We start from the raw sequence: 15,241 nt of genomic DNA, 5'->3' as shown, positions 1-15,241 counted from the left end.
TCAGCCCCTCGTAAATTGAAAATTGTGGAATGGGACTGAGTTTCAACAAAAACAGCTGTCATTCCATGAAAACAAAGTGGAATAACAACTCAAATTCTACATGGATTGGGCCATAAATACTGTTTCATATGTCTATGCTGTGAATTGTTATATGCATTTCTGTGATTGCTGCACTCCACTCTATCCATAAGGTGACATATTACATATATAGAAAAAAATGTTCACTTGTTTTGAGTTCCCTTTAATTACTTGTAACAATCATTAGTCTTCATATAAAACAAATTAACTGTACTCTTATAAGTGTACTAAAGTAATTGCATGATGAATGTAATCTAATTTAACTAATTAAAGTTTTACCTCGCTTACACATTTCAGCAAGTTTAATCAGTACTGAGTAATTAACTCAAGTATACTGTTCTGAATTTCGAAACGAGATGCATAATTTTTTTGTACATTTTCATCTATAACCAGGTAAAAGCCCAATGAGACCAAAAGTGTATTTGTCCAAATAGACGGTGGGTTATAAATACCTGGGTAAAAAATATACGCAAAACAAAATACAAGGTGTTGTATAAATCGAAAACAGTAGCACAATGCAACGGTGGATACTACTTAAACATATTTAAAACAAGAATCAAAGCAGTGGTTGAAGATGTAAGCATTTGCAGCTTATTAAAAATAAATACTTCTGAAGTAAAGAATATAAATACTTATTGAAGATTGATAGGAATAGAATAGATTACAAATGTAACGCAGATGCAATGTGTCTCAGTTTAGATCTTAAGTTTTCGTGACTGCAAGAAACAGTAATTTGGTTCTTGCTGTGATTGTCCCACCTGATGACGGAAGCTTGTGTTGATTCCGAAACGTCGTGATTTAATTTATTTTTGGTTATTTTAATTTAATTTTATACCTACGTGACTTTACCGAAAGGACTAAAGAGCAATGTGCCTGATTAAGAACATTTTAAATCAGTGTATTAACTGCTATAACATATACATCGGAAAATGGATATTGATGAAGAAAATGGAATGCACCATGGCTGAGAATCAAACCCCTCACACCATTGGAACCTCATTTGCCAGTAGAAAATATGATAATTGTTTTTTTACCCTTCTCTCTGGCAACAAAACTGACACCTTTTGGCGTCATCTGGTCCAACCCATGTGAGACTAGGCTCTAAGGAAAGCTGTCTCGGGTGTGGACCAATCAACTTCAAGGACAGTGCACATTATCAGAGTTATGTTTTTTGTTTGCATTATGACTGCAGGTATTGTGGTCTATGCAAACATGACTCCTTGTAAAAAAGGTGTCAGTTTTGTTGCCAGATAGAACGGTAAAAAAACAATTATCAATCAAACCCCTGTCATTGCGTGTATAAGAATTCAAAGTATTAATGGCATAGCCTTTCCCTGCATGTTATTACAATCCACTTGCTTTTTATTAAAACGTCTTCATCAATAGTGTATTTTTTCAAAATGTACTAAAATTATCGGTAAAGTAATGTATTTTAGAAGGGGTCACATTTGAACCAACACTTTAAAATAAAATGTAACATTTTACAAATGTATGACAATTATTGCAATGACTGCTCATACTATATTCTGTACAGTGACTTGAAATGCAATACTTTTACCATGAAAACATTGTACGGTACTTAGCTGGAAATGTGTACCTGGAGATTTTCCCTTTTATATACAGTATATATATAAAATTCTCAACATAAGGTGACCTATTTAAAAAAAAGATCTAAAATATATTTAACATTGTCTGAGCAATACAATAGCTCATACGTTTGCATTCAACTGGGGGAAACCACACATTTTGTTAGTTTAACATGCAGGCTTTAGCGACCAATATTATTCATAATATAGGTTTTTGGGTTAGATTGCGTAAATATAAATGTGTCGTTAAACCCGCCACCACCCAACACAGCCAATTAGTAAGGTTTATCACGTAAACAAGCGTATCAATTAGTTACTCGTTCAGCACACCGGTGTGTTGGAGAGTAAAACCACAACTACAATATATTTACAAATCGAATAAATTGTAAATGTTGTGGGTTTACTCTCCAACACACCGGTGTGCTGAACTAGTAACTAATCAGCATTTTTGTTAACGTGACAAACCTGACTAATTGGTTGTATCGGGTGGTGGGTTTTACGACACATTTCTATTTATGTGATCTAGCCCAAAACCCTCTATTATGGACACATTTTGTTATCTTGCAAAAACTGAAATTGTGTACAGTACTTGGAAATTTAGATTGGCAATTCTATGCCGTTGGTGGAAAATCTTCGTTCCCATTTGTGTGGGTCATGGAAATTGTCAGTGCGGGTTAATGAAGGTTGAGAGGTGAGGATTGGTTCAGATGTCAATTCGCCATTGAAACATCATTTCCGGGTCGCTAGGTTCACGTCGCAGGGCGCTAACCACTGCACTACCAATACCCCTTATTATTACTTCATGACCTTTGAGAGAAAATACAAAGTGTGTATCCTTGAGCACGATTTTAACTTTCCGTTTATGAGTCAAAAACTCTAGCATGGTGATTAAGTGAAGGATATGGCCAAAACCGTTACAAACATGAAACTTAGCACGAATATTTATATTAATATGCCCTAAACATTCAACTTGAACTTGATTTGGAACCACCACCAACGCTCCTCCTAGTGGTCCAATTAGGAACCTGAATGTTTTGCAAAGCATTTCGCTGGAACACTCAGATGCATCAAAACTGTTTAATTGCTCATTAATTGTCGATAAGGTTACAATAACATGAACACATTTAGTGATTGTCTATTGCGGTATTCTATTAAATAAGCATAAACCAACTACATACTCCAAACTGGTTCACCAGGGTAATAAGCAACCCAAACACACTACAGTGTTTATTTCCACTGAATAGCCCTAATAGAACCAATATTTTCACTTCATCACTACCTCTTGTATAATCTAATGCAATATCAAATTCTCAGTGATAGCTCTGACATTTCTCAGTGATATTTCACTGTACATCATGACAGGGTTTCCCATGTACTCAGAAACAGTGACGAGAGCGATAATTAATCTCCTTTACACACGACGCCTGGACACTTCATACTTGTTCATGATATTTTGTGATTCGTTGTTGTTGCGAGTATTGTTCTCTAACTCTCGGCTCTTTTGTGCTGCTTCTGGTCTATCAATCGCCCATTATCTAAGTGCTATTGGATTGTATGTCCTTGCGAATACACCTCCTCCTTCTCGTTTCACTCGGGCGTTTGACTCGCTCATGTGCCCGATCCAACAGCCATAGCAAGAGAAATGCAACTTTGTCTTGTGTGACACAAATTGTCTAGAACAAAGCTCATGATATAGAGCTGAGTGTATTTTCTAATAAAGAACACATAAAGGAAGTCTTCCTCGTGTGGGCTGACAGCCACCTTGCGTAGCTGATGTGATCAAAGGTAAACCAACCACAACGTTATCTTGGCCAGTGATTCCACACACTCTGCAAAATGTACTCCTCGAATTGCTTTAGTATGCACAGCTCTCGTTCTAGTGCAATCAACCAATGTTTAAACTGGGCTTGTTGAGCTGACATTTCCTTATAGCAAGCTGTGAACACCAAATGTATTTTTTCCCCATTTGGCACAGTTTCTATGTAATTAGCATATTCCCGATGGTGCAGCATGTAGAGGGCAGCTGCTGTTATCTGGTGGGCATGCCTTGTTACAGGGAGATGTCTTACTTCACTTCGAGCAATATCAGTAGCGCTCATGGCATGTGTACACCCACCGTCTGCAAGCTGGTCTTCTAAGATAGTGCCCCAATGTATTTTCGGGTTGTACCGTGTGTTGTCTGGCATGATATCCGAAATTTCACTCCACGTGCTGGGAACCTCTGTGTGAACTGAAGATCCCAGCGTGTAGAGTGAAACGTTGAACATCATGCCGAACAACACGTGGTAAAACCTGAAAGCACGTCGGAAAGATTTACAACAAAACTACGAAAACCTACACAGTCATCTGTTCGGATCCTAAATGCTGCCATTTTAATATGCAGTCCAAAACCATTTTGAGGAACATGTCTTCTTCACGTGTGTCCGGAGAGTTTCACTGGCTTTTTTTTAGCAACAGCAAAGAGTGGTTAATCCATTACAAGCACTAGAAACTGTTTGGATTCGGGTAATTAACAACAGCCTTGGGCCACATTCATGGAACGCAGTAACTGATTGCATTCTCTTGAAACAAAAATACGATAGTATCACAGCAATAGTTGCTCTGGAACCTGTGCACGGTGGGCCCAGTGAAGATATGCTGCCCACGATAAAATGTTATATTTGTCAAGTTATGGTTTTACAACTATCTGCCTCAGATGTTTGAGCCATTCATCTTCTTTGCCGAAACCATTGGGCACCGGTGATCAAGGATATTAAGAAAATTGCAGCCAAGTAATGGAATGCATCGAAGAAGATGTCCGCCAAGAGATTAAAGTATTGGGCGCCAAGGAGATTTAATTTATTCTCGGTGGATTGCTACATTGCAGAATTGTGAGAGATGGTGGTGGTTTAGGGAGGCCTTAATTTAGAAGTAGATTGACCATGGCTGATGATGATGATGCATGCGTTGGGTAGAATGGGCACTTCAGGTGTGACAGGTTCAACTGCAGGTGGTGCAAACGTATTTTTATCCTCTTTTTCACGTGTGTCCGGAGAGTTGCTGGCATAGGTGTCATTATATTCTACACTTCTACACCTCCGTCTATCACTGCCATTTCCTAGGCTCTGACTTGAAAAACTGTTGTTGAATGCTGCATCAAGGAAGTTCCTGCAGCCATGGGAATGAGTCTGTCACTGTTGTGGATTCATATTATGGTTAACATTATCATCAACAGGCATTGGTAAAAGAAGACCTTCTTGGCAAGTTTTGAAGGGAAGACTGCACCATCATCTTTGCACATGGCACACACAACAATGTTGGCAATGTCTAAGCACACAATCGTAGGGGAAACAACTCAAATAGTCATGTTCTTGTTTCAACATGGGTCTGATGTGTCTCTAGCTCTGTTATTTTGCAGCTTGCTGTTTTAATTTGTCTACATTTTACAGTATTGCAAGCCAGAAGTTGTGAAATGGTCAGCGGAAGCAGGTGGGCATAGCTGCCCTTCAACAAACTGCTCTTGGAGGCTTGATCTATCTAGGTTTATACTGAAAAATGCTATCACACACAAGCTCAGGTTTGTTTCTGGCAGTCATCAGGACTCGTGCCGTTGATAGATTGTTTAAGTTTGCAGACATCATGATGGATAATTTTGGCTGCTCTTGGCAGATAAAATACTTCGCAGTCAAAATCTTGCTCAGAGTAATTTCTTATTGTATCTCCAAAGTGATGGATTAAAAGACATGTAAGACATCCCTGCCTTTTTTGTCAGTTCTAAAAAAATGCATTCAATTTGATTCTATATTTTTTCTTGGCTTAATTTCAACTTTGAGAATAAAAACAAATATTGGTTTGACTATTACATGTCGGACATTAGTCTCAATGTTAGGGTAATGTAGAAACTTGCTGCATGACCAGAGGTCACTTTAAGTGTCAAATCTGGAGGATAAAGTAGTCAAAATAGTAAAAACGCTGAGTACTGTCTGTGCAAATCCTGCCTTGAAACATTTTACCGATCTAAAAATATGATTTCAACCAACATGCATTTTTTTCTTACAAGGAAATATAAAGGTGGTAAAGGTGCAGCAACGCGATTGCTTGCTCACGTCACTGCTGGTGGAAGGGTATTTTTGCCTACTCTTGCACGCTGGTGAAAGAAGGCCTTCTTGGGTATCTTGGCCAGATATCTTACAACAGGTGCAAGTACCCATATTTGACCCTGCCACCACATGGGCCCTGCCGACCGTTTAATATACCAAAACAAATCATTACCACCAGATTACGAACATGATCATGCATATTATGAATATGATAACGTACAGTGAGAGATTACCATGTTCTTGCATTGTTAAGTCGATATTATTACACATTGAAGCCACGCGCAGGAAATAACAAACCAGGAGCACAGGTTACATGTTTCGTGTAATAAAAGTACCCTGGACATTTGGCAGAGACTCCACAAGGGTGCTATTAATATGCGAGTGGCATGTCCCTTTATAACTACATGCACAGGCAGATTTAATGCATGCCAAGGGGATTGGTGTGTAGGCCTTGAGGGGTCAGGGAGCAGTACCGTACTTCAGTAATACTGTACCTTACTCATATCACGTCTGGTGCCTTTACCGGAATAAAACACAAAATACATATAACGCCCTGCGTGAATTGTATTTTTAACACACAATGTTAACACACTGTACATCCATTAGAATAAATAAATAAATGCTGGGCTGCACATTCATTGAAAATAAATAGTTGATTGATAAATTAAAGCAGGGAAACTGCGATGGCGAATGAATTATGTAGGTTGGGATTTTCGTTTCAATTTACATTTGTGATATAAAAACATATCTTCCAGTTGTGATTGATATCTGCATGCTACTTACAGATTTTGGGGAAATGTGTTGGGGTTCAAAGTGAAGAATGTTCAGGAGCTTTTCTTAAAGCATCCATGCACAGAGCAATCCTTCCACCATCTATTGTAAAATTAACATGGGAAACGTGTTTGTTTATTAGATGCAGAAAGAACCACGAGTCGTAGAATCGATGGGATCGATAACACCATCCAGAGCAGTAGCAACAGGGAGCAGCAGCTGTTGCTTCAAACACGTTATATGAATAAATGTCACTCTAGAAGCACTCACACCACCACTAACTTACGAGTAACACTGCCACTACCCCATCCCAATTCTCTCCTCCCAGCCCTCACATGGTCCGGGGCTGGCAGGAAGTGGCAGGGTTGGGTGTGGGGGAGGTGGTGATTTCCTGCTGGGCTGAAAAAAAACTAGCGGTCTCCGAGCTAAGCCATCATCATCATCCACAGTCAAGCTCACAGCAACTATACCCCCATGTGTAAGCGGTGTACAACGGTGAAAAGAGTTGTTGTTTAGGCTTAAGCCGCTCGCAGAGTCAGAGCCGGAGTTGGCAACTTTTAACGCAGCCAAAGTGCCCGTGCTTTCAACGCATTTGCCACCCGTGTACAGCTTGTCGACGGATTACTGCTGCTTTAATCTCATCCGCAGCAACCACAGGTAACTATGGTGGGACATCACTAAACTTTGAGAGAGAGCGGCGTTAATTGCATGCCAAATTGTTATTAATTAACAGAGACCTCGTGGATAAATTACGTCCGTGGTTGGGTGTTTGCTTAACCCGTTGTTTAATTCGTGCAATTTGATTTATTGAAAAATGTGGGTTCCTACCGAAGGCGTTTATGACATTGTTACCTTTTAACTCTTCGTGGTTTGTGATAATGTAACAATGTTTCTTGTATTGTTTTTTAACGTTTAAATTAACATTTCAGCCGCAACTAAACAATGTTGTTCGTACTGCGTAGTCCATGTGATCAACTTGTCCGGTTCGTAATAAAGGTGTTGGGTTCAGGTTGAAGTAGTAACTAATTGTGTGTTGTTTACGTGACAAAACTTACGGGTGGTGGAGGGTTATAACACATCTAAACATTACGCGATCTCACCCAAAAACCTTTATTACGAATAATATTGGTCGCGAAAGCCTACCCGTTTAAATTGTTGTCCTGTTTCTGAATTTCGCATCATAGCTCTCACCGTAAACCAAATTGCTTTGTCATGGCACTGTAAATCAGTGTAGTGTCATGCTATAACACACCAGTGAAAACGCATGAGATTCTACAAAGAGTTAAAACTGCCGGAGAACAACAAGATGGTAGGGAAAATATTATGAAAGTATGAAAATTGCAGTGTTGTGTGTGTATACACATGGAAAATAAATGCTTACAAAGTATATAAATCAAAAGGCAAAAAATGCGCAGTTGGGAGTGATCGATTCACACAGGCATTTATCCAGAAAGATACCATATGTGTGGCATGAAAACAGATGGGTCTGGCCAGAACGCTGAACATTATGACTGTTCTGGCATCTAGCCCTGGTGCCCCATGGTGACTTGCAAATGATCAAGTGCATCTCCAAGTCAACAGGGTTAATTGAGCAGAACAAATGGGGAGTCCCGTTGATTATATGCATTGGTCGTGAGTTGCGAGCTTGAGTGTGGGAGAAAGTGAAGACTGTATGCTGGTGCGGGGATGGATGGCTTGTGGGTGTGGATGGGCATTTGGGGAATGGCTGGCCACATATTTTTAGGTTTGGTCAAGAGATTTAAAATAACCGGTCATGTAACACGCAGGAGATGCAGTTGCCCCTCTTTGTGAGCTACCCTATCATTAACATAACCATGACTGTGGAGACAACATATATATTTTTTAAATAACGTGGTAAATCTTTTAATTTGGGTTATGCATTTTTGCAAAAAAATGAGATTGGTTGTTTTACACACTGTCAGCTTGGTTGAGAGCAGCTACTACCATATGTCGTGGTTATTATAACTGTTAACGAGTCAATGTGAACCTTGAAGGCTGCCTCAATCCCCTGAGAGCCAATTATTCGTAGTGGGCAGCATCGGTGCCGCTAGTTTTTGCCAGGATCCATAATTAATCTCTCACATTGTCAACTATGGCATATCACTTAAATAGAAGCTGATGCATAGGAAAAGCAGTTGTTATGTTCTAAATGTAACGGGTCTCCCAATTGTTTAATGTGAATCTTGGGCAATAATAATGCAAGGATACAATAATTAAAGATACAAAGCTAAAAGTGCATACTTTGCACTCCCTGAATGGCAAGAAGGACAAATGAGTCGGTACTGGAAAAAGTGCAAATATAAACCAGACTGCTGGGAGGATGTCCACCATAGAAATCTGAGCTACTTTGGGATTATTATGACGAGCCAGCAGTAGCCTTATGGAAGGTGATCATACGAGGAAGGTGTGCTTGAAAGAGTAGGGGAAGCCGGTCAACCATATGGGAGAACGGCATGAAAGAGAAGATGCAAATAAAAGTAGCAGCAGCAGGAAGAACACAACGAGAGTGGAGGAAGTGGAGGTGTTAACCGTGAATGCCACAAAGTCCCACAGGGGAGATGTGCTGTTAGGCCGAATGTTATCATGTGCATGTTTATGAATGTAGCTGTTTTGGGTGCCCTTTAAGAATAGCTCTCCGTTTGAGTCACATGCACTGGATGGAATTGTTAGCTGTGTCTTGTTACCCTTACCAAAAACGTCACGCATGGGTAGTATTGTTAGCTGCACTTTAGCTTGCTCATGGAGCACTTCTGATATATAATTAATAGGTAAAGGTGCAGCCCCTGCAATTTCTGACTCACGCCACTGCTCGCGGAAGGGCTTTAACTAGAGGGAGCCCGAGAGAGCCCCCTCGATATGGCATTTGGCCTACTTTTCTACGGAGACCAGACATCTTTAAAGAGGTTGCAATACCCACACTTTGCCCCACCGCAATTAACTTGCAGGTCGTGGGGAGATTCGAGATGTTTATCCATTGTTTCAACATCCCGTGCTGGGAGATCAAAGAAGGGACCTCTGGATTTCAAATTGAATGCAGCCCAAGGGCTTAAGTTGGTACCAACACCAGAAATGTAAAGCTCGAAGTTTAGGACTATTTCCCGTGTCATTGCTGGTATTGTATTGTATGCAATTGGCTCTGCACGAACAATATCCATTGAAACGTGATTACAATATCCATTGCAGCTCGTTTGTAATGCATAAGTTTAGTCTCATTTTGTATCAGTAGACTAAGTACTGTAGTGCCTGCTCTCAGTCTGAAGCGTCACATTGTTTGGCCGGATACAGTATTCTGGGCCAAATGAGTGCCACATGTGCAGCCAGGCGTTGGTAGAAACCATTGTGCACTTGAGGCACGTCCCATATGTTCCAAACAGAATTCAAAGTTTCACAAGCCTCGCTTTAAATAAGATATTTAATCTAAATAGTTTGGGCGGCTAGTCACACATTCACGGCAATGCAAGTTTATTCCCAACACAATTCATAACTTCACATCTCTAACCACAAACCCCCGGAATCACAACCGTAACCATAACCCCCCCCACCCTAATTTATAAACGGGAGAGAATGGAAGTTGCCTTTTTTTACAGTCTCTCAAATCAAAGCGATTTCTAGCCCAGATGATCATTTAGGCAGTGATCATCTCCCGCTTACATCCCTGAGCCAGTGGTAGACATTCCACGTGACTACGATGGAGGTCTAGATTTGAAGCTTTCGTGACAGCAAGGATTCATATTCTTAGGTTTTTTCGGTAAAAACCTAAGAATACGATGGAGGTGAATCTCTCCATGAGACGACTATTCTTGACATCCTCACACGAGAGCACTCATTATCATCGACCCAATTGGGATGATGAACGGCGTGAACCTCAAAAGAGAGATCTGAGCTCTCGACCTTCTAATTTGCAAGCCACTTTGCTAAACTGCTGCTTCTGGGCTGGGTAAGAGAGTACATTGTGAAGTACTGTAACGTGAATATAAAAAAGTCCATAAATAACTTGTGAATTAGTGTGCGTGAAAGGACATACATTTCAAATTAATATTGTTCATAATACAGTTTTTTTGGGTTAGATCGCGTAAAAAAGTGTCGTTCGTAATTCTACTGTATGCAACAAATCGAAGGATTTTAAAGCTAAATATTTTAAAGGCTACAGGACAAAAAAAATGCAGCCATTCTTGGTACGTTGGTGGGGAGGAGGCCCTTATTGAGTGTAGAGTAAAATAAAACTAATGCCACACTGCATGTTTCACCGTGGCAGTGATCCAGTTTCATATTTAGCACACTTATTTTAATTCGGCAAAATGACTAAGCCGATTTTATTTCGAATACGTTTAGCTAAAGCTTATGAGGAATTATATGAAATATTAAACCATGTATGGTATTAAATGTACTAGTCTTTACTTGCAGTGTTCCTAATCAGTTTTCGAATTCAGAAACTTCTAATTTACAAGTGTAGTCTTTAAAATCCTTAAAACACGTGGTACAGTATTGTATTGCACAGTGTTTCAAAACATATTTACAAGCCATCCTAGCACCACTGCTTGTGATGCCAAATATAATCGGTGCTCATCAGTCATGGTCAATCCACTGCTGGATGAAGGCCTCCCCAACCTACAGCCATCTCTTTTGGTCATGTGATGTACTAATCCACCGAGCACCCGCTCATTTAATTGCTCGTTCTGATGAGTAGACATTTACTTGGATGCGTTTTATTCCTTGGCAGCCACTCCATCATTATTCTTGACCATGGACTATCATCCTGTCAAGCGACGTTTTTCAGCTTAAGCCCACTTATATTTCTTAACAGTATGAATGATTTGTTTAACCTTTGTATGTTCTCTAATGAGTGTGTTCATCTTTCTGTCACTCAGTGTAATTCCAAGCATGCATCTCTCAATGCTTTTTTTCTCACACGTTTCAGTTTTACAGAACTGTCGTTCCATTTTCGTCATTACCGATCATGTTCCTGAACCTATATGTCACAGCAATTAGCATGTACCGGCTAAAAGCTTTCTTTAGGCATACTAGCAGCTTGCACGTCCTTTGGGATGTGACCATCCATCCATCCATTTGTCCCTCCCTCCCTCCAGACAGCCAGCCAGCAAAACCTTTGTCTATTACAGTCTATGATGATATGATATTATCCCATGTAGGCGGAGGCGTGACGTCATCGCGACTTACGAACCCGGCTCAACGCTTTGGAATGCAGGTGACATCATCAAGCAGCTGTGATTGGTGATGTCACTGCCATGGACATGTGCACCAGGCAGCCAGCCAGGAAGCCAGCCAGCAAGACTTGTTTTTCTCATGTAGTATAATAGGATATAATCGGTGCAATGTATTACTTTTCATTATCAAGTTCAGCTTTGTCAAAGCACTCCCACCCGCTCGCTTCTGTCTATCTTAATTTCATAATTGTTGTTTCGGTCCAACTGCAATACACATCCTAGGCACACATCCTGTTGTGTTTTCCAGTTGTGTCCGTTACGCAAATGCAGTATCTGCAATTGTTTTGTGAACTAGTTGTACATGGCCTTTGTTTTCTCATTACAAGTTTTTGTCCTGAGCCCAACTTTGCAGTTTTTGTAATAAAACAAGTCCACTATGGGAACCTCATTTGCCAGTAAAAATATGATAATTGGTTCTTTACCCTTCTATCTGGCAACAAAACTGACACCTTTTTACAAGGAGTCATGTTTGCATAGACCGCAATACCTGCAGTCATAATGCAAACAAAAGAACATAACTCTGATAATGTGCACTGTCCTTAAAGTTGATTGATCCACACCCGAGACAGCTTTCCTTAGAGCCTAGTCTCATATGGGTTGGACCAGATGACGCCAAAAGGCGCCTTTTGGCGTCATCTGGTCCAACCCATATGAGACTAGGCTCTAAGGAAAGCTGTCTCGGGTGTGGATCAATCAACTTTAAGGACAGTGCACATTATCAGAGTTATGTTCTTTTGTTTGCATTATGACTGCAGGTATTGCGGTCTATGCAAACATGACTCCTTGTAAAAAGGTGTCAGTTTTGTTGCCAGATAGAAGGGTAAAGAACCAATTAACAAAACAAGTCCAGTTTATTCCAGTTGTACAATCATCAGCAAATCTGATATGTTTGATGTTTTCGCCATTTGTATTTATTAATTAGCTTTTCCACTCCAGAATTCGGAACATACATTGTAATGTCACTGTGGATAATTTCGGTGAAAGTGTGTCAGCTTGTTTGACTACTTTTTAATATTTATTTTGCTGCTTGTCGTCATGTCACCTTAGAGTGTCCACATTTTGTAAACAATTTTCATTGTTTCTAAATGTGTTTTCTTTAGGTCTTGGATTTGAGAGAGCTGGGATGACTCATTTCGACTGAGTACATAGTTGATGAAGGCCACAAATGTTTTTGTTATATATATTTAGAGTACTTGCGATAAGAGGCTATTTGAACATTTATCATCTTATCCGTGTTTATCCGTAGGTGAAAATCACCAGGAAGTGGGATTTCGGAAGTGGCAGATTCATGCTTCACGTATATTTCTGCAGATAGTCGTGGACATTATAATTCACTTAGAGAGTATGCGCCACCACATTATCGTTGAGAGAATAGGAGCTCTACTGTGGTTGACCTAGATTTTTGTAATTTATATATCGTTTTTTCCCAGTTGTGTTCTCGATTCTTCACAAAATTTCCTAGAACTCAACTGTGGCTTCCGGGCAGCTTATCTCTGCAATCCCAGCCATCAGAAGAAGGAAAAAAAAACGTTAACATGGAAATATAATTTGCAATGGATGTGTTTACACAGCTTATTAAAATGTGGTGATTAACTTCAGGATGAAATAACTTTCTGCTTTGTAGGCCATTACAAGGACACATTGTTATATAGTAGTTCATCGAACAGCACACCAACTTATACTGCACTTCTTTTGAAGTCATTACTGTGTCCTGTATATAATATCCACAGTACTGGACAGCACTCTTCGATAATTTGTACGAAATTGAAATGTGCGCTTGTTTTCCAATTATGATCGTGTAAATGCTGCTTCGAAGAAGCATTTTCACTGAACTTACATCTATCAGTCAACGGCATAGTACAATAGACCTCATCTACGACTATTACTTGCGACTCCTATTAGAGGCCGTCCATAAATGACGTCACTCGATTTTTGACCCCCCCCCCCTCGTCACACGGTGTCACAAAAAGTCAGACCCCCCTCAAATATGACGTCACAAAGCTCTGCCCCCCCTCCCCCCCCCAAAACAATATTTCCATTTTGAAAATAAAACATGCTTCAAATCGCTTTAAACTATTGTCATTGTAGTGCGTATTTAATGTGGCCCTGCACTCTGATGTTGTAGGAGAAAATAGGTATTAAAAAGGAGGCGTTGGATAGCTGAAATTTAGCATAAAATTCACATGAAAATATTCATCGTCTAACTAAAACGGCAGATGTTCAGAATATTATATTGAAATTCTCTTATAATTATCATATATTAAAAGTAATTATAACTTTTAAAAAAATACTTGAAACTTTGTAGTAGAATGAAGCAAAATGGAGAGTAGAATTATAACAATCACATATTCATTCCACAGAATGAAAAACCCTGGTAGAATAATGAAAATCAAAATGTTGACTAACTAAATTTATGCTTCTCCATTCTCCGATGGAGAAGCAAAATGCTCCTTCATGGAATAAATAAAAGGTGACCTTAGTAAATATAAATAATCAAATAGTTAATAATGAAAATGTATCAAAATTAGTGTTATAACAATTCTATTTAATTAAGTAGAACATGTTGTTTATATTTAAAGTTGCGCATTTTGATGTGACGTCACATTTCTAAACCCCCCCCCCCCTCGTCAGACATCGTCACAAATGTCTGACCCCCCCAGGTGCGTGACGTCATTTATGGATGGCCCCTTATCACGGGAACTATAGGGTCTGTGAAAAGTACCATTACGCACACTCATATTCATTCTATTTGTGATTACCCATGGGTTTTCCCATCCTGCATTGTGGAAGGGCTCATATTATCCTCGGGTTATTCATGGGTGTTGACTGGCCCTTTTTTTGGCATGTGCTCTGGGACATTGTCGGAACTCCTGTTCTCCATGAATCTTTTACGGGTAGGAGGACTTCATTCGCAAATTCATCCTGTTTGGGATTACCCGTGATTTTTTTCCATGGATAAATGTAGTGAATTCATTGATAATAGGCCTTCTTGGGTCGTGGTTGAGCATTTAGTCAGATGTGTAAAGTCACACTTCAATTTTGGCTATAATGGATTTTATATGTTTCTATGTAAATTAGAAGTGTAAATTGTAAAGGTGCGCAGTCCTACGATTTCTTGATTATGCCACTGCTAGTAAGTAGTAGGGAGCACTCGAGAGCCACCCCTCTAGAGGTTAACCGGCAGTCGACTAACGGTGGTTTACCCATGTCTACTGCTGGTGGATCGTGGCGGGTGAGATTTAATAACTGTGCCCATTGTTTCAGCTGTCACGCTGGGAGATTGAGCTGGCGATCTCTGCATTTCAAGTCCAGTGTGTTAACCATTTACACCATGGCAACATCCCCAGTACAGTAGAGTATTGTGTTTATACCCTTAATGAAGTATCAAGTGGGTTGCTTTTAATTATTTACCCACAGTCACAAACACAATTTACCTTCCTTTTTACTTGTACTGAAAGATGAATGAAAATGTTATTTTTCA

The 15,241-nt window shown here is 39.8% G+C and overlaps 1 protein-coding gene across 5 annotated transcripts in view; it reads left to right on the top strand.

The window, feature by feature from the left end:
* The first annotated feature begins 6,839 nt into the window (after window positions 1-6,839).
* The window catches only part of PXN (paxillin), a 52,601-nt gene continuing 44,199 nt past the window's right edge, over window positions 6,840-15,241 (top strand). The window contains exon 1 of one of the 5 annotated variants that reach the window (XM_078595367.1): window positions 6,840-7,171. The gene's annotated coding sequence lies outside the window, so the exon portion shown is untranslated. The remainder of the gene's footprint in view (window positions 7,172-15,241) is intronic. The other 4 variants (XM_078595366.1, XM_078595365.1, XM_078595368.1 and 1 more) reach the window with 4 other exon arrangements.

This window comes from Lampetra planeri, chromosome 6 (genome assembly GCF_965212315.1).
Source record: "Lampetra planeri chromosome 6, kcLamPlan1.2.h2, whole genome shotgun sequence".
NCBI classification, from domain to species: Eukaryota; Metazoa; Chordata; class Hyperoartia; order Petromyzontiformes; family Petromyzontidae; genus Lampetra; species Lampetra planeri.
Note: the sequence above shows the minus strand (reverse complement) of the source record. Positions and strands in the feature narration are given on the sequence as shown.